General features: G+C 38.6%; 1 pseudogene; it reads left to right on the forward strand.

Annotated features, from left to right (window-relative positions):
- Positions 1–3,782: 3,782 nt before the first annotated feature.
- On the forward strand, positions 3,783–4,574 carry LOC148013950 (bHLH transcription factor RHL1 pseudogene; annotated as a pseudogene).
- Positions 4,575–21,605: the final 17,031 nt, after the last annotated feature.

The following is a 21,605-nucleotide window of genomic DNA, read 5'->3' on the forward strand; positions in this document are numbered from 1 at the left end:
AGGATATTCATAAGTAGGCCTTGCATGCATGTGATACAAAGGATATAGAGATAGTGAATTCCATGAGATTAATAGCTTGTAGAAATAACTCCACCTTCTTAGGCTCTAAGGCCACTTGACCTAGCATCCAACGCATCAAATCTAGATCCAAACTCTTGAAGAAACTTATTTGCCACCAAGCCCTTATTGTACTTCTATATCCACTCACGAAAGCTAAACCTTGTATCCATCCCAATTTCTTCTAAGTAGTATTCTTCCTTCAAGGCTTTCTTGAAGGTACTCACAGCATAGAGCTCATTAATGCATGGCTTTATGGATGAAGTAACCAACTACACAAAGAATTGGCTCATCATATACATAACCACATCAAAGAACTCCATCTTCAACTCATAAAGCATTAAATATCTTGAAAGATTGTGACCATCAACGTGCTTCTTCTAACTTTCTATTGCCTCCATAACCTTCATAGCTACAACTTCATACTATGTGTTGGCTTGAAGCTACATCTATTGCATCAGCAGATGATGATGGTGTTTTTGTTGTTGTTGCGTGTCTGTATTGAAGGGGCAGAGAAGCTACTTTACTTCATCGCTTGACTCTCATGTATGTGTTGAAAAGGGCGATTCTTCCATCTTGATGACAATGTGGATTTCACATCAAGTTCACCAAATTTGTCCAGAGAGGTTCACCAATAGCGTCAATGAGATGAGAGTTAAGTGAGAATGATAAAAAACACCAAAAGACATTTGTATTTTTTATAACAAAAACTGATACAATGAGATGAGAATCCTCAAAATTCCCTATTATTAGAAGTTAAACTCTTCTTTTGAGTAGCCTTCTAGGTTGAGGCTCTTGTTTACTACGTCATTAATGCTAAACACACTAGCTACTTCAACTTAGAAATTTCTCATGCCATTCTCATTTAGATTCGGACTATTTATAGCCATTAGGATCCATGTAACAAATCTACCCTCCTTCCTCAATGAGTAAAACATTATTGCTTTTCATTTGATTTTCTCTTCTCAAGAACTTGAGTTCTTAGATCTAAAAGGCTAATCAGAGAGTTCTTTTCTATCCTTCAAAAGTATCTAATTTCAAATATGTCTATAAGAGAGAGGACATGAGAGAGAGAAAGAATAGAGAGAGAGAGAGAGATTACAGAAGAGAGAGAAGAGAGAGAAAGACAAGAAGAGGAGAGAGAAATGGCTGGCAGCCATGGAAGGACAAGGAGAAGGTGAAGAAGGTGAAAGGACAGATGTATATTCATAAATTGGTCCCATGCCAATGTCCTTCACACCTTTTATACCTAGGTTAGTGTGCCACTAGGTATTTCCCTCCATTACAATCCATCCCCACTCAAAATAAAGTTCTTGTCCTCAAAAACAAAGATTGGACTTATTGGTATGGCCAGGTAGTATGGCTAGGTAGTGGGCTAAAGAGTACTACTCTGTACAGCGTTACAAGTGGGAAAAGATAGTTGGGGGGGGGGGGTGTTGATGAGTACTACTCTACTCAGCATTACAAAGGAGAATATGGGTGTGGTGGAGTAAAATATCATGTGGAATTGGGGCATAGAATTGTGGATATGATGTATATAACATGTGCAAGTTGATAGCATATGAGTTTGGCCTCCAATTCTTGACAATTAGGGGCTAACAAATAGTGGATAGCATGTTGTGTAGAATAGGCATGCTAGAGAAAACTGGTCATAACTTCCTATGGGCATCTCCGATTGAGGCGTGTAACATGTCAAAATGAAGCTCATTGAGGGTGCTTTCAGCCCAGGTAGGTCATGCAAGGGTGCACTTAATGCAGGCCCAAAAATGTTTGAAAGTAGATGGCTGTCTAATGCAAAACATGCCCAAATTGAGTCGTCTTCAGCCAAGGCCTCCGCCTCAAGGTGAGGGGACTACACTGGGGAGTGCTGATGTAGATAGAGCTTTCTTTCAACCCTCGGGATCAAATGGATAACCTGCATGGTAAGCATCACCAGCGTGCAGGTCATCCATACAAACGTGGGCCTTAGCACTGCCATCGGGATCAAAAGGAAAGTGGTGATCCCTTCCATGCAGTGGATTATCATTCATGAGTGAAGCTGGAATGATCATGACTATTGACTTTTGCATCAAGTCTCTGATGAGCATCATATGATTAAAATGGGCATGTGCATGGATGCTGTTGGAAACATACAATGCTGCATACTTTGAAAATTTTCCTGCATTATTCCCGATGTGTTGCATGTCCATGATCCCAGAATTCTTGGCAATTACCATGCATACAAACACAACATCCTTGGACTGAAGGGTCTCCTCATGGGGCTGTAGTAGAATGTCCACTTGATCATCGATCTGCTCATGATCTTCATGATCCACTATGTCATCCGCTTGTTTGTCTTCCTCTTCATTGTTGTCTTCATCCAAAAACTCTAAAACAATTGCTAGTTTAGCATTCCTTTTCCTGCATGTATCCTTGTGATTGGAGGACATAGACTCAGCACATCGGTAGCATAGCCCTTGAGCATGCAGTCGTCTTATATTAGCATGGGTGAGAATCTTTCATCAAGTAATATCATGGTGCCCCCCAACATATTGATCACAAGAAAACTATTCATAGACATCGACATCATGCATAGAGTGCTCATCATCTGCATGCTGCTTGTGATCATATGCACCACACTGCTCATAATAGGGTGGCTGTCCACACTCACTCATGCACAATTCGATCAATGATTGCATAGAGGCCCCTTGAGCTTCTACATCATTCCTAGCAATTAGATCAATCAGCATTTTCTTGTGTTGTATGTGATCTAGGCCTTCTCGCAAAACAATATTGCCATAGAGGTTTACAAGAGCCTCCACAATACATTGTTGTACCAACTAAGGGGTATTAAGTGTTAATTGTTGTACAAGTACCTGCTCAACCAGAACAACATCTACTATTTTTTCAGCCATCATTGTATCATCAAATATCATGAGCACATGTGCCAATGCAACCATCATATCAACCATTCCATCATCAAGCTTGTTGAACATAATTTTCTCTATGGTACTTTTGATGACCTTTCCATATGCACATTGCTGCCCATGGGAGTAAGCATGAACATCATACATATAGGCATGGTGCTGCCCAAAATCAGATGATGGCTGCTATTCGTACATGGATTGAATCCCATATGGGGGCCTTGTGCTCTCTGCATGCATTCCATACAATCCAAAATTACTAGCAATAGGTGATGCATGGTTGTCATTCACACCTGACATAACCATATTGCTGTAACAAGGTGCTCCTGGAGCATTGTAATAGCCATAATGGTCTAGATACCCTACATGCATTCCCAATCCATCTCGCAACATATTTCTACCTATATATGACATTCCTCTTGATGGTGGAGAGGATCTTGGTGTTGGTCCTACTCAAGGTCGACCTATTCTTGTTGACAGTAATGTAGCCACAACAACAAGAAAGTTGGGTGTTGTTCAACCCTGTGTATCAATAGTTCAGATAGGAGTATCATTGCTTGTGTATCACACTGCATCTCTAACCAGCATGCCCAAACACCGCCAACTGTCATGAAAGGGTCTTCACACACCCTACCCTAGAAATGCATTACTGTTAGGCATGTGCTTAATTATTCTTGCACCATGATATGAAGTTCATGTCGCAGAATCTCCTCTACTGGTCCATTGTCTTCAAGCAAAGAAAGCTCATGAAGCTGTCAACATCATCGCTGCATGGGAGACCATGGATCAAGAAGTCTGCTTGTTATTAGTGACTTTTGAGAGATGCAGACAATTCAAGGTATTTCAATGCCACAATATGACAGCCATACAAGTATGGCACAATCTCAAGGTGTAGTTGGTGCTAATGCTGGGGCACTAAAGCCACACATAAGATCTCAAAGAGGTCAAGCAACTGATCCCCACAATATTACTAAGCGGCTCCGGTGGGAAAGGATAGCAGAATGAATGAAGGCGCTTCAAGAGTTGGTTCCGAATTCTAATAAGACTGACAAGGCATCAATGCTTAATGAAATTATCGAGTATGTCAAGTTTCTGCAACTACAAGTGAAGGTCCTTAGTATGAGCAGGCTTGGAGAGGCTGCAGCAATTGCACCACTTGTTGCATATCTACCTATTGAGGGAAAGAACACATTGGTAGCAGCAGCATTGGGCCAAAACTCAGGGTCTTCTCAAGATGCCATGGAAGCAGCTGAACATGAAGTTGCAAGTCTGATGGAAGAAGATATAGGCATGGCCATGTAATACCTTCAAAGCAAGGGCTTGTGTCTCGTGCCCATATCATTGGCCACGGCAATTTAAACTACCAATTCAAGCCAAACATCAAACAATCAGGTAGATCAAGGACTTGGCAGTAGTAGCGAATAGTTACAAATGGGAATGTTATCTTCATTCCTTGCACACATCAACAGTGTGGCTGCAAGCTTGGTTGTGCCACCTGCTACAACGGAATATGGAATTAATGCCTCAAATGTGCCTGTGGCCATGATACAAAAAATGGGGATATTCCATGGCAACACTGTGAGAAGCTCAAGAAGAAGCACACCAGAGTTGTAAAGTGCTTGTTCACTACCAAGAACAAATGATCCAATGGTTGGATCACAACCAGCTAGCTCGTTCCAAGGATTTTGATGACCAGATGAAGGGGCTAGAGAGCATCTACAACCCCATCATTGGAATGGGATTTCTGACAAAGACTTCCCTTCTTCACCTAGACTACCTGGGGCTTAAGCGGGCCTCTCTCAACTGCACGAGTTCTTGCTATTCATTGCCTCTGTCCTTCAAAATTGCTTAATGGTTGCTAAAAAGAAGTCTAAGAGCAACAACTGGGTAGCTGATGCTATCAGGGATTCTGAAGTAGAGCCACTGAATATCTAGACTTCTCCACAAAAGAAACTCGTGGACCAAGAAACACTGACTAAGAAACATGCTAGAGACATGACAGAATGAGGTTCAGGAATTTACTTTGTGGTTGAGATTTTCTGACACCTCAGGCATTGGGAAAGCCCTACGTTACTCATTCCAAGTTGCAAAGTTGTGGAAGATAAACATCAATCAGTCTAATTCCTGCACAAGATGAAACCTCTGAGGAAAGTGAATCTGACGAAGAAGAAGCAAAGCCTGTGAAACCGTCTGTAACTGCAACAAAGGTGAAAGCACCTCCTACAAAGATTAGTATTGCCAAGAATGGCAAGCCATCTAGCAAGCAGGAAACTTCTTCAGAGAGCGAAGACTCTTCTAAAAGTGATGAGGAGCCTGAAAGACCTACTACCAAACAAGCCCCAAAAGTTGTTAATATAGCTATTGCTAAGAAAGGAAAAAAAAAAGTAAACAGGAGAGCTTCCATGATGAATCTTCAGAAGGATGCCTCTATAACACAATATCTGAAGCCAAGCAAGTAATAGAAGGCTATAGATCACTAGAAGAGACCTCCCTTCGATTGAATGCCTTGCATTTGTAAAAAATTAGAGTATCAAATGAGACTCCAATTTTCAGCAGGAGCTAGGGGAGGCAATCTTCATAGACAATGGTCAAAGGTTTGTAAAAATTTTGTGCATTGCCTTCCTCACTAATGGATAAATTTTGATTATGTTAGCACTTTAGCTATATCACTTCTTTGCCATAGAAGCTTAGAAGCTTCTTTTTGGAAGCTTCCACTAAAGGCTTCCATAAGCCTTGTTCTCACATGCTTCCCCCGGTTTTCTTAAAACCACATCTACAAGGGCCATGTCCTACGCAGAGGAGAAGAACTCAGTCGAAGAGGATTCATAATGCGTAAGAGACCCAAGAGGAAGTTGCCGAACCGAGATTCAATTCGACAATGGCCCCCAAGAAAATTGCGAGAGGTGCACACGCAGGAGCTTCCAACCCGAGTTCACACCTGAACAATGCCCCGAGTCCTCATGCCCAGGTTCCAATTGTATTCTCACATGAAAGGGATGCATTAAGCATGATGATTTTTAGGAAAATTTAAATGCATTTATTCATTCGTTTACAAAGTTAGTGCATGTCGTGCATTTGAAAATGCTTGCACTTCCAAGTTCCAATCCTGAACGCATATTGCATAGGTTAAAAAGATGGATTTGTCTAAATGCATCCTAGATTGCCTCGTGGAAAAGAATAGCGCATAATGCATTTAGGTAATAATTTCCTAGTTGTGATTCGTATGAGATAATTGTTGATGTCCATTAGATGTTGTCCAAAATAGTTGCAATACATGGAAATGAATTTTATGAACTTGTAAATTGCATGCGATGATAGTTCATTTTGAGATGGGTTAAGTGCTAAAGGAAGGATTAATCTAATATTGGACTCATGGTATTCACTCATGCATGGAGTCCTTTGCCAAAATTTGAACGCATCTTCATCAAAATTATTAAAGCCCTGATTTCGTTGCATCAACATAGGTTTTTATACAAGTTAGCACTCATTTATCAATCATCATTATAGTTTAGGCAAGGAAAAGTAATGATCATTGTAGAGAACTTATAGCTGCATAGAAGGAAAAAGTCTATGAATCGCATATTTGCATGGAATGTTATATCTTGCAATTATTTACATCTTTTAGAAAAAGTATTTGCATCTCTAAGGAAAGTTCCTCTTGTCGCAAGACAATTAGATCAATTAGGTAAATCGCTTGTAATGGTGTAACTCAAATGATGATCACCTCAATGCGCTAGGTAGAGCTATGCCACGATAAAATTTTTCCTAGTATCGCACTCGAGAAACTGACTTAATATTTCCAACCTCAAAGGTCCTACCCACATTCAAGGAATGCTAGGGTTAGTTAAACGCCCATGCAAGAATGATCTAGGGTCCTCACCCTAAAGATCAATTGGGCAATGACTAGAGTTCCGAAACCCTAAGGCCAAACATTGTCAGCCTAGTAGGGTTAAGGGTTGGGTTGGGTCAAGGGGACATTCCAAACCCTACATCTTGACCAAAGGTATTATTGACCAAGGAATACCATGTGATGGGAGAAATAATCCCGCAAGTTAGGTGCAGCACTTGTCTCGTGCCGCAAGTTGCAACGTCACATGATTTTGTATTTAATCACAAAATAATATTGCCACTCCTTAGAACAAGGTTGGGGAGTTCTACGTACAAGTCTAATTTGCAAGAGGATGTGTAGACATCCTACTACATCACCCTTCTTTAAGGCTGATTTGCCAAGTTAGGGTGATTATGAATTGCCTAGCAAGCAATTGACCAATCAATTTAGGGCGACGAAGTTGCCCAAGATTTACTATCTTTAATTTAAAGAAATGTAAGGTGGAAACAATTTGGGTTAATTGGGTAGAAACCCTAACCCAATGATAAAATGGTAAACAAGCAACTTAGCTTACGAAACCCTTGGGACCTTGCCAAGTCACAATTGATCCCGGATCGAATGCTGGATGCATTCGGAGAGATATATTCACACCTTAGCAGTTGGCTGAACAAACGACCACTGGATTGATTGTGTTTGTACAATTAGGAGCACTGTTTGTACTTCTTTTCTAAAGGAACTAATGTTGGAAAATACCTAATGCTTCAGGTTGAAAGCATGGAGGGAGAGGCAGCATCAGTTACCCCCGACTGTTTGCCTGACCCTATCCAAGGGGGTTGTTAGCCGCCTCGGGTACATGGACCAAACCCACCGCGAGAGGTCTCTCTGTGGATTCTACTTGGAGCAAGAGGATGCGTGGGTGCCAGGGGGGCTCTGGCCGTAAATCCCTTGCCTCTAGGTCTTGCACAAGAGGCCGATGTGACTCGAGATTGGATCTCGAGGCCCGCATACTAGTCTACGGGCGGTAACTTGGAATAGTGATCCTTGAGGATTGTTGGAATTGCCTTCGGGCGGATTATGGAATAGCCTTTGGCTTGGATTATATGATGTATTCCAAAGACTGGTAAATAAGATCAATTGTTGAAAAAGGAACTTGTTTGACATTGCTTTTCTATGTCAGTGCCTAAGTTACATGAAGGAACTAGTCATTAATTGGCTAATTAAGAAAGCTTTTTTTGCTTGTCAAACTAAATGCAGTAGGTATTTAGATAACTAAAGAAACCTAAGGAAAGTGCGATGGATATGACCATGGGTCCATCCTACGGAAGGGTGGTCCCAGTTGGCCACGAACTTTTCTCAAAAGGAATTGACAACAAGGTAACGATGACCTAGAATCTATAGGGCTAGAGTCCCGATTTGTACTATTTTAGGGGAATGGAATGGGACTATGCTTTACAGATAGAGAGGTTGAGCTTCGCATCCCTCTCGTTTCCCATTCTCCTTGAACCAAGTGTAGTATAAATCCGCTTCGACCCTTATGTTTCTACGTAAAGTAGTTTGTCTAGGGCTTGACGCTAGTTACCTCTGAGGAACTTGACCATTAGGGAAGCCCCGATTCATGTCGATCCTAAGTGGGAACGGCCGGAATGCTTCCGCTTCGCGGTAGACTCGGGAAGACCTAGATCGCAAACCCCGTGACATTCCGTGGGAGTGCCGGGCGGCGCTTTCTAGACTCTCTTTCCAATGGGTTGCTAAGATGTGTCCTACAAGTGGACAGGCAGTCACATTACATTCTTATTTATGCATCAAAGAGAAAAGAGTGTAGAATATATCTAAACAACTTGGTCACACTTGTATCACTCCATGTGTACTTTGACTATATATATAAGAGCACAAATATGTATTTAAGTAACATACTTGACACCCATCATATAATGGTATGGATACCTCCTCTCTCAATAGATCAAATAAATTGCATCTATGGGTAGTAATGCATTAATTAATGCCTCCATCTATGCCTCTCAGACTTGAGCGAGATTTGAAAGATTCCCAATATCCTCTCGTGTCCAGGGTGCATTGGATGGAGTGTCCTCTAGCTGGTTTATTAGCCCAAGTGCTTATTCCATTATATACCCACAAACTCTTTTTACGAGCCACAATAGATGCATTGCTTGGGATGGACCGGCATTTCTTTGTGGATATGTTTTTTACACATTTAACAGTATTGAAATTTATTTCAATTAGAGTTTGATTGCAAAAGATAATTGGTACACACTTGGCTCACTGTTAACTTAAAGTCCAAGACTGCTTGATCAATAATTTCTAGTTAAAACTCGGTGAAGTTTTGCACATGATCTATAGATAATCAACGTTTTTTTCCAATTGTAAGCTTGCATTGAGTGCAAGGACATGAAATATGCTTATTGAGATACATCTCTCAATCTTCAATATTGTGACCCTTATCATTGTTATTTTCTTCTAATCATAGTGGACAGTACAATTCTCTCTCTCAATTCATCACTCTCTCTCTTCCTCTCTCTCACTCCCTCCCTCCCTCCCTCTATATTTTTGTTTAGTTCTCTTTTTATATTTCCCTCTCTATCTACATATATCCATTTCTCGCTCTCTTTCTCTTTTCTGTCTATCAATTTCACTCCCCCTCCCTCTCTCATTTCTCTCTATTCCTTCCTCTCCCCCTCTCTCTTTCTCTCTTTCTATCACAATGCCTATATCTCTCCCTTTCAATATATTTTTAAATCTCTCTTTTTCTTAACTACCCTATCCCTCTCTCTATTGGTCTCTCCCTATCTCCATGTATTTCTCCCTTTCTTATCTCCTTCCTCTCCCTCACTCCATCCCTTTCGCTCTATTTATCTCTCACTATCATCAACAACAATAAGTGCAGGTTGTGAATCTTGATTTGAAGAGTCAATATTATTGAGTGAAGGAGGCTCATCATTATGTAGAAAAGGAAAAGAAGTGAGCAATGACTTTGTATCATCAACGTCCTCTAGTGGCCATGTCCGCCTAGTATTGTCGTGAGACCATGTGTTGCCCATAAGTTGCGCATTGAAAATAGCATCACAACTTATGATTACCTTCTTGGAAGATGGATCATAAAACTTTTATCTCTTAAATTTTTTTGAATATCCAATGAAAATGACTTTCAAATAAGGAGGATCAAGTTTTCTTTGAGTCTCTATGGTTACATGAATATAAGCAATACATCCAAAAGTTCAAAAATATGAAAGAGAAGGAGTTTTACATGTCTAAGTAGTAATCGGTATTTTAGCAGAAAGAGCAGTTGTAGAAAGATGATTTTGCAGAAATACTGTTGTTAAAACTACTTCAGCCCAAAAACATCAAGATAAGCCAAAATGAATTAGCATACATCGCATGGCATTGAGAATAGCCATGTTTTTACATTGAGCAATATCATACTGTTGTTAAAACTACTTCAGCCCAAAAACATCAAGATAAGCCAAAATGAATGAGCATACATCACATGGCATTGAGAATAGCCATGTTTTTACATTGAGCAATATCATTCTGCTAAGGAGAGTAAAAAATTGTATATTCATGATGAATACCTTGATTATTACAATCATCATCAAAATCATTGGAAATGTATTCTCTACCATTATCACTATGAAGTTTCTTGATATGATGACCACTATGAAGTTCTACAAATTTTTTATATTTCTTAAAAGATAATAAAGCTTCTGATTTGTGTCACAAGAGAAAAATAGTGGTGTATCTTGAAAAGTCATTAAAAAATTTCATAAAATACTAAAATTGATATTTTCATGGAGGAAAATATGCACAAATATTAGTATGAATAAGATCAAGAAAATATCTAGAATGAGTTGTGGTTGAAATGCAAAAGGATTTGCAAAAATTATTTCCAAGTGCACAATATTCACAAATACCCACATGAGGATGAGCTTTGAATTCTATATCTTGAACAAGGCTGCTTTGTCATTTTGTTGTTTGATTTCTTGTGTTTGTCTAGCTTAGGATTTATTTATGTCATTTTTTTTTGTTTGTTGAGTGTGAAACTTGATATCCTTGGTCACGCTTGTTATTTTTTTGACAGTTTCATGCTAGAGTTTGCTAGTAGCTGTCGAACATTGTGGAGCAAGGTTTATTCTCATGCTAAGACTCTTGCACATCACGGGGATTATGGGTTCACAAGCACTTCATGTTGCACTTGTTGATGCACTTCACTTCGGGATTGTCTCCTGAATTGTTCAAAGACTTCCATGCCATGGGTTGGGATGAAACACAATTTGCACCATCGTTTGAGAACTAGGATGGTATAATGCCCGCTGCAGCTATATGCAATAAATCCTAGTTGCACACACACTTGAAAGAGAACCTATCATTGAGCACACACAATTTTCTTGCATGCATGATATTTGGGATATTCATCACAAAGTTAGGAAGCTCAAGATGGGTGTGTAAGGTGATTGGGTGAGTCAAAGGGTCGTGAAGGACACCACCAATTGTGAGATGTGTTGTTATTATGTGGTCAACATCTTGAGGACCATCATTTCAAGCAACAGTGAGATTTGGGTGGGTGAAGTGGAGATTGATATTTCTTTGATGAGCATTGAGAGGTGAGGGTAAGCATAAATTTTAACAAGGATCTTTGTTTGCATTTTGCATAACACATGAGCACATGTAGATAGGCTAGGCAGGATTCCTCGATGCATACATTATTTTTGTGTGTAGCATTGATTGATTTGTTGCATACCACAATCCAATATTGCATATTTTTCAAATCATGTGGATGATTGGGCACGAAGTTCATTTCAGAGAGTATATTTTTTCTAGGTCACTTTGCATGAAATTAATAGTGGGAGGAAATTTATCAAAAGAGTATTGACATGTGTTATGAAGGACATTAAGATGATTATTTAGTCTTTTCTAAAGTCAGGATCCAGGACTTGAGCAAACACTTTCAAATGGAAAATTGAATAAATTTCGAAAAAGTCACTTGTGGCTCTAAAATGGTGCCTGAGATCACAGTGTACCTAGAAACTGTTGTCCGCAAACCAAATCTCACAGTAATCTGAGATTTTTGCTCGATCCTACTTCCAGTGCCTCCACAGGAATTGTCCAAGAGAGAGAGTGGAAGAATAGGAGAGCTTCTTACCCATTTCTTGATTGCTCGAACCTTACTTCTTCTCCTTCACTCCGGCCTTCAAAATTAGCCTCTCTCAGTGGCACGGATCTAATACCATGTCAAGAATCGTGTGGTGGGGAGACTTGCTTGAGCTGCTGCCCCATCCCAAGGATGGGCTTGAAGGATTCCTAATGGGGGAGGAAATGAGGGGTTTGTCATGTTGAGTGGAGGGCTCACCTGTCTCATAAGTGCTATGGGGAACGCCATGGGTACCACCAAAACCTTGTGGGCTACGCGTGGTCTCCAAGGGGGGAGGGCGGTTGGCCTCACGGAGAGGGACATGCTCCTTGGGGCCGATCCATGGGGGGTGCAATGGCAGGGATGAGGGCACCCATGTGCTCGATGAGTAAGTCCACCTTGGCCATCATCTCAGAATGATGATGATTTTGGCGGGTTTCCATCTCCCTATGGCGTTGTTTCATCTATCGATGTCGTTCAGCATGACAGGTCTCATGTTGGCATAGAGTATGGTTGAGCATAGAGAAGCAATCCATCTCGAGGGCACCCTCTTCAAACATGTCTTCACGATCCTCTTAGGCTGAGTTAGGATCGTTCATTGAGGCATGGGAGTCCCTTACTTCATGTTGGAAGTCCTCCTAGGCCTTTGCTTTACCCTTGTGGCCTGCCATCCCAAGTGCAGTCCACCAGACCCCTTCTTACAGAAATGACAATATCTTGAGCTAGGAAGCTCCGATCAACAAAATTTTTGATTCAAATTAAATCACTCAATTCCCTCTACGAGGCTATGTAAAAATATCCTTGAAAATAAATGATCAAGGCTTTGGTGTAATCACTTTTTGAGGGCTCACTGCGTAGGACTGCTTCCTATCCCACAGTACCTCTTAGCACAAATTTGAGCTTATCTCCCAAACCGTAGGGCGGAATGGGGATATTTTTGGTTCAGATCGAAGGGGGGGATGCCTTCTTCAAATCCAGCTATGGGGTCCGCACTCAATCAAAAAAGAAGGCTTTGCTGTAATTGAGTTTTGTGGGCTGACTGTGTAGGATTACTACTTGTCCCACACTACCTCTGAGCACAAAATTGAGTGTATCTCCCAAACCATAGGGTGGAATTTGATTCATATGGAAGGGGGGATGCCCTCTTCAAATCGCGCTATAGGGCCCGCGATGACTCACACAAAAAGGCTTTGCTGTAATCGAGTTTTGAGGCTGCCTGTGTGGGACTAGCTGTCTGGAATACCCTACAAGGACTCCTTCAAAGAGCATACCTTATCCCAATGGTGAGGTGCTTATTCCAAGATATCTAGAACCTCAATGGTGGTTCTCAATGCCACATAGAGCCAATTACACCTTATATGCCGTCAGTTTGACTGGTATGTTCGCATGCCATGTTCCCGTGATCCTCACTCATTACAAGTCTACTCATAATTAATACCATGAGTCAATACATATTCTTTGGTAACCAGTCATGCTTTATAGCGCTCCATAGATCTTGACTTATGCTTGATGTTGTAAACCCATTTGCACCTAATAAATTTCTTATGTTCAAGTAAATATGTGTCTTTATCTATAAGTGTAGCCTTTTTTTCATTTATAGCACAATTCCAAAACTCATTATCTATTGCATCCTCAAAACAAGTGGATTTCACATCCTTCACAATCTTAGTTATCTATGCATAATGATGAGCTAGATACCTATCATATGTGAATCATTATGTTGTCTTTCTTACTCTATTTGACCTACATGGATCTAGATCACTAGCAAGTGTTTTAGCATCCTCTTATGCCTTTCGTACACTAGGTGTTTTAATATATAGAATCCCAAACTCCTCATCCAAGCTATGCTTAGAACCATTTGAATCACTATCAATATGAAAGAAACCTGATGATATATCTATCATAGTAGGTGAGTCTCCAACTTTCTATTTACTTATTCTTAACATCTGTGATATACTTTGTGGAGTAACTTGTGATCTAAATTTGCCACTCCAAGTTCTATCAATAGAACCATGATTAGGAGACTATTGTGGTCTAGTAAATGTCTATGACTGTTGATCTATTTTTTGTACAACCACATCTCATGCTCATTAGCCCTAACTCCATTTTGCATATTAGTATCCTAGCTACTCATTTCATCGAGAATAATATCCCTACTAACTCTCAGCTCACATTTAACATGGTTATAACATCAATATTCGATTTACTCAAGGGAATATCCCATAAATATACATATTTTACTTTGGGATCTAATTTAATGAATAACTTATGAGAAAAAGGTACATAAGCAATACATCCAAATATCTTTAGAAGGAAAAGATTTAGCTTTCTACTTGCATACTTCTTTTTCATTGTCTCACCACATGTATAGCGACTGTGGGTGTCCTGTGGGTGAGTCCAATAGTAATGATACAAGTTTCTTTTTGAAATCAATGCATGAGACACCTCTACAATATGTCTATTTTTTCATTGAGAAAGTTTAGTTTGCTGCAAAGTATCTCTACATGTATATTATCTATGTATACCATTTTTCTACAAGAAATTAAAAACCTCATTGAAGACCGATTTTCTCTCCACCCAACCTTAGGTATTTAATATGCAACCTTGTCTCCTTCTCAATCGAATCCTTAAGCTTTTAAAGTGAGTGAACACTTCATTTTTCTCTTATATAAATTAAAGCCATACTTTACGAGTATGATCATCAATGATAGAAATATAATATTTGCAACCACTCAATGTTACAGTCTTTATAGGATCCCACACATCAAAATGTATCAATTAAAGTGGCTTTTTGTAAACATGCATTTCATATGGAAATGGAAACACATACCTTGGTTTCTTTCCAAATTGACATACTTCACATACTTTATGCATCTCATCAACCCCAAACTTGGGCAAGCCATCCATAATTTCTTTTGGCTACATGTCTTTCAATTGCTATACATTTACATGAGTAATTCTCTTATGCCAAATTTCAATATCATCTAGGATACCTAAACCTTGTGCAAGCATGGTAGCATCCATTTCAAGAATACTTACATAAAGAGTAAACACTCTTTTAGTACCTTTCTGTTTTGCAATCAACATGAAATGATTTTTAAGATCTTCTACATAACAACCATTAGATTCAAACAAACCTATAATCCTTGTTCTACCATTTAACCAATAGAAAACAATTTTTTTGTAATACTTGGTACATACAATATATTAGTCAAGTACTTATTTTACCATCTTCTACACTTAAGGAAACATTTGCATGAGTCTTCACATAGGCCGAAGACTCTAGATTGTACATCTATCTAAACCACTCTCCATGAGAAGTCATGTGATTAGAGGCACTTGAGTCTACATCAAGGTAAATATTAAGGGATCCCCATGATTTTTAGTTTGTAGATAGGTGGGGAATATTTGGCCAATCAATGGTAAAGAGTTTATAAAAATAGGCAATTGTTATGAGAAAATCTTATTTTAAAGTTTTTTTGGGAAAATTTTGGATCAAAATATACAAGTTTTTGTATAAAGAGTGATTTTTTGAGTTTTCAAGCCTAAAATTTAGCCAAGCGGCCAAGAAAACCTCCAAAAAATAGCATTTGGACTAGAATTATCCCCTAATTTTTACCTTAGTCTATATATCATACATCATTCTTTAATGAACCATCACTGAATCATAATATTCATAAAGTGCTACAAAACAAATCACTATTCACTTCTATTATTATTATTTTTACTATTTGATGCATAATTGTCTTGTTTTTTAATCATTTCTAATGTAGCCTTCTTTTTAAAGCTATATTTAAAAATGTGGCCTGTCTAACCACAATGTCAATACTGCTTGCTATCGCTAGAATTATGTTGCCTTTCAAAATCTACAAGTTGGCCTCTTTGACTTTCCCTTTCTCGAGAATGTCCTTCCATATTTTTTTGTACATCATATCTTTGACTATGACTACGCCTTGGCCTCTACCATAATCTCTACCTCTATTAGTACAGTAAAGCATCACTTTAGACTTGTTCTTGCTTTGAGAAGAAGTGGAATCTGACCCAAGGTTCTTCTCCTCAAGTATCAACATAGAAATCAAGACTACAAAACAAGGGATATCATCCCTTATATTCATAGATGACCTAAAGCTCTTATAGTCATGTCCAAGTATATCTAAGCATGCATGCATAGGATCATCATTGTCAACTCTCACATTGATCAATTCAACAACTTCCACAACACTCTTGGTCTTCAAGGAATAATCGTTAATGAACAAGTTTTCTCTTTTCACTTGGTTGTGACTTGAGTTGTGGCTTTCTAACCTTTGTGTTTACTTCAAAAAGCCTTGCTAGATTCTTTCTTGCAGTAGCAAGGGTTTTAGATCTGAACAAATAGCCCATTATGCTATTTATGACACTCTTATAGATAGCTAGTACATGACTTTATGTGTGCTCCTAATCTTTCTTGGCCTTTACCTATTCTGTATTAGCATTTTGCATAAGAACTTTAGGTACTAGTATCATGTCTCCTTCAATATAATTTCAGACACCTTCGCCTTTGAAGAGATTTTTCATCCTAAATTTTCATGTAGAATAGTTGTTCTAATAAAGCTTCTTACTAAAAATGTAGTTGAAGTTGTTAGACATTTTAACAAAATAGACAACCTTGCAAAAAACTCAAATATGAAACCAAGTTGATACCATCTACACCACAACTAAACGCATTGTCCTTTTCACTAATTGCACAACATTGATTGTAATCTACAATTTGTATCTAGATGCATTATGTGTCTATAACTAAGCAAATACCTAAAACCTTACATATTTAAAATTTATAACCTATGAATAGCTGACATAGCCAAAATGGTAGCATACTCAAAAAATATTGTCAAGACCATTTGGAGATACAGAACAAAGGTCCAATATACACATTGTTCTTCTTGCTCACCAAGTTTCACAACACTGAGAGATCGCAACTCTCCCAGACTCAAGAGACTCGTCTAGCTATAACCCTAGACAAATGAAACAAGGAGGAAGAACTTCAGGTACTACTGCCATGTCTCATTCAATATAATCTCAAGCGCCTTTTCCCTTCAAGAGATTTATCATCCTAAACTTTCATGCAAGATAGTTGTTGTGAAAAAGCTTCTCACTCATAATCTAGTTGAAGTTGTTAAACATTTTAAGAAAATAGACAACATTGCAAAAAAATCCAACACAGAAACCAAGTTGATACCATGTACACCACAATGAAACACATAGCCCTTTTCACTAATTCCACAACAATAAGTGTAATCTACAATTTTTATGCAAACTCATTATATGTCTATAACTCAGCAAATACCTAAACCCTTACATATTTAAAATTTTTAACATATGCACCTGTAAAGGGCTAGCATAGTTGAAACTGTAGCATCCTTAAAAACTATTATCAAGACCACTTGGAGATCTAGAATAGAGGTCCAATATACACATTGTTCTTCTTGCTCACCAAGTCTCACAACAATCGAAGACTGCAACCTTGCCACACTCAAGAGCCTCCTATAGCTATAACCTTAGGCAAATTAAGCAATATGAAAGAGCTTCTTACATGTTGCTTGTTTTCTTACATTGGTCCCTAAATTCCTTCACCTCATTCTTTAATCTATCTTTGTGCAGCCATGGAATGACTTGATACCATGAAAACAAATAAGAGGGGAGAGAAGTGAAGAACCCAAGAGCCAACACATAAAAGCAATGGAGACTTGAAAATATAGATACATAGGATTGAAATCTTCTCCTTTTTTTTTCTTCTTTCACACAAGAGAATTAAATCTAGAATATGATAAAATACTAATATAAAATTATTGCAATATATGTACTTACGATTACTAAGTGTGAACTTACTGAGTAAAGAAGCCTTTGCACAATAAGTGTGCCATGACCAAGGGTGGTGGACTACATGGGTATCATGTAGCTGTAGAGTTATTAGTGTATCCTCATATTCATCACCTAATATGTGACTAAGTAATATATTGGTAGGAAATAAAGAATTGAAATTATTATAATTTTAGCTCACATCAATACAACCTTTATTAAAATCAACAAATTGATCTTCACGTTATCAAAAAATACTTTTTAAAATAGCATTAAAAGTAAAAGGATTATAGTTAGTGAGGATTAATTTAAATAAATTAAAAAATTAATAGTATCATACATTAATAACACCTCAGTGTCAATTTATATGCATCCCTTACAAATGTGTTTACAGTTAGAAATAAGTTAGAAATAAATATACACTAGCAAGGATAAATAAGAATTAGATGTTAACAAAACATTGAGATTCTTTGTCGCATTTGACATACTTATTATAAACAATTGGCCATTCTTCAAAGATAGGTCCTTCAGTTACAAGGGTATTATCATGAGTTTGATCAATTAGTTGAGGCAAACATTCATAATTACCAAGAACAATATCATGTAAGTCATCACCTTCAAGATTTAGTAACATCTTTACTTTTCACCCAATGAATCCCACAAGGAGCTCTTGAACAACTCCTACATGGGAAAAATTATGAAATGTAAGAAATTCTCTAATTTTTCCTAGGTATGTATATATGGATTCCCTATATATAACTAGAAAATAACATTTTTCACATCTCATGGTAGCAAATTTTAGGCATGCATATATGATTTCCTTTTATATAATAACGGAGTTTTATTCCCCACATTTTAAACAAGGGATTTACATGTCATATGATTAGGGAATCCCATTTCCCATCTAGCAGAGTAGGGAATTGTAGGCTACATAATTAGGGAATTGGATTCCTCACATTTCACATTGGGAAATTACAAATATCGACTATATCAATTATATACACTTTATGGAAGATTACAAATAGTCATACCAAGATATAATTTGTGGGAAGTGGTCACCAAACAAATTAGGCTTAAATTAAGTGGTCACTTAATAATATGACATTTCTTCTTATCCCTTTTTACAAAATTTGGTCAAACTCTTCTACACATCTAAAGATTATTTGGTGGTGCACCAAGCCCTATGAAGGTATCTATATTGATCAAAAATTTAATACTGAGCACCATATGACCTAGCTCAATACTTATGGAAATTAGGAACCTATTGTATGTGCCATTTGTGCAACTTCTTCGGCACATTTCTAGCACATGTGCATTGCTAAAAGAGATGAAAAGAATCCTATTTTCCATAAGGGTAATGTCCTAAAATAAGCATCAACATAACTAACCTCCAAAGAAACATATAAAACTTACAGATAATGATAAGGCATTCCATCTTGGTAAGGTTAGGGTTTTTTCATTTTCTCACATACATAAGTTTGTTGCACTTACTCTGATTATCCCAAATCATGTTAGAGTTTAAGGATACATTTCCCATCTTACCTATGATCAAGCATAGTTGAGGTTTAAAGTTTTGTAATAGAAAATGTGATAGATATCAAAATCCCAAGGCAAATGGGTTGGTTTCCTCAACACACATGTTAAGGAGTACCATGAAAAGATTTGATACAAAGGTACCTTGAAAATTTCTTGTAATTGTACAATTTTCCAAAAAATTATATCTTTTTGAGAATTAATAGGCCAATTTAAGATTTTCATTAATAACAAATATATCCACTTTGAAGCCCAATGCATTCAATCAAATAGAGAATTTAGGTGACTAATGAATTCTCATGACAACAACTAGCAAATCTTGAATATTTCAAGCTATGGCTATCGTTTTTGTAACGTGTCCACATGTTCCCTTTCAGGATACGTCTTAGCAGTCCATCGGAAAGAGAGTCTAGAAAGCTCCGCCCAGCACTCCCATTGAATGTTATGGGGTTTACGATCTAGGACTTCCCACGTCTGCCACGTAGCGGAAGTATTCCGGCCATTCCACTTAGGACCGACCTAAATCATGGTTTCCATTAATGGTCACTTTCCTAAACGGCAGCTAGCATCGAATCCTAAGTGAACTACTTTACACAGAAATGCCAGGGATGAAGCGGATTCATGCTGCACTTGGTTCAAGGACAATGGGAAACGAGAGGGATACAAGGCTCAACCTCTCTGCCCATAAGGGCATAGTCCCATTTTGTTCCCCTAAAGCAACATAAATCGGGATTCTAGTCGGCCAACCGAGACCACCCATCTGTAGGACGGACCCATGGCCACATCCACCGCACTTTCCTCAGGGTTGCTTTAGTTGTCTAATTACCTACCACATTTAGTTTAGACATGCATCAACCAACTTCCTTAATTAGTCAGTTAGACACTGGTTCCTTCACATAATCTTAGCACTTGACATAGAAAAACAATCTCAAATAAGTTTCTTTTCAAAAGGTTATTTTATTTATCTTTGGAATACATCCATAAAGTTCAGCCTGCAGGCTAATCCATAATCCGCCCGAAGGCTATCCAACAATCCACATGGATTACTAATCCAAGATTCCGCTTGTAGACTAGTATGCGGGCCTCGAGATCCAATCACCAATCATGTTGGCCTCTTGTGCAAGGCCTGAAAGGCAAGGGATCTATGGCCAGAGTCCCCCCTGGCACCCAAGAGTCCTCCTACTGCAAGTAGCGCTCAACGGAGATACCTCACGCATGCGGGTTCGGTCCACATTCCTGGCGCCGCTAACAACCCCCTTGGTTAGGGTCAAGCAGGCACTCGGGGGTAACTGAAGCTACCTCTCCCTTCAGGCCTTCAACTTAAAGCATTAAATATCTTTCCATCCTTTAGTTCCTTGAGCAAACAATGCAAACAGTGCTTGTAAACTGTTACAAGCATAATCAATTTCAGTGGTCGTTTATTTGGCCAACTGCTAAGGAGTGAATCCCTCTCTCCCAATGCATCCGGCATTCGATCAGGGATCAATTGTGACTTGGCAAGATCCCCAAGGGTTTGTTTGTTAACCCTTTTGTCCTTGGGTTAGGGCCATGCCATGTTAACCCAACTTAACCAATACCTTAGGTTTTATTAACAGTAAATCCTGGTGGCCATGTCGCTTTAAATTGATTGATCCTTTGCTTCCAAGAAAATACCTAACTTCCCTTAACTTGGAAATTTTTCCCAAGAAAGGTGATATAACAGGATGACTACTCATCCTCTTGCAAGTTAAACTTGCGCAAGAACCTGCCAACCTCATTCCAAGGAATGGCAAACTCTCTTGTGATCAAACCACAAGGCCATGCAACGTTGCTACTTGTTTCACAAGTGTCGCATCTATTCCAAGGGATCATTTCACCCATTGAACTCTATTTTCTGGTCAAGGAATTATGATTAGACAAGAAGAAGGGTTTAGGGTGTCTTCTTTCCCAACCCAATTCTAATTGCACTAGACTGAGTCCTAGGGATTCCAAACTCAAGCCAAGTTTTAACATTTGAATGGATGATCCTTAGGGTAGAAACCCTAGATCATTATTTGCATGAGCATCCAATTGACCCAACATTCCGTGAACATGGGTAGGACCTTCTGTTTAAGGGTTTTGACTTAGCAACAAGTGCGAAACTAGGCCGAGTCCTTAACGTACTAAACCCTAGTTAGCACTTGGGGTATTTATCGTATCGATTGAACCATACCTATACGAATCCCTTGCAGGTTAGGTGATTTAGATAATTCGATCTACTTGTCTTGCAACAAGGACGAACCATTCCTACAGATGTTAACTTGATCTAAAGGAGAAAACTAGTTGC

This window comes from Lygodium microphyllum, chromosome 25, assembly GCF_053477565.2.
Source record: "Lygodium microphyllum isolate KBCC chromosome 25, Lygodium_microphyllum_v1.1.10, whole genome shotgun sequence".
Lineage (NCBI taxonomy): Eukaryota > Viridiplantae > Streptophyta > Polypodiopsida > Schizaeales > Lygodiaceae > Lygodium > Lygodium microphyllum.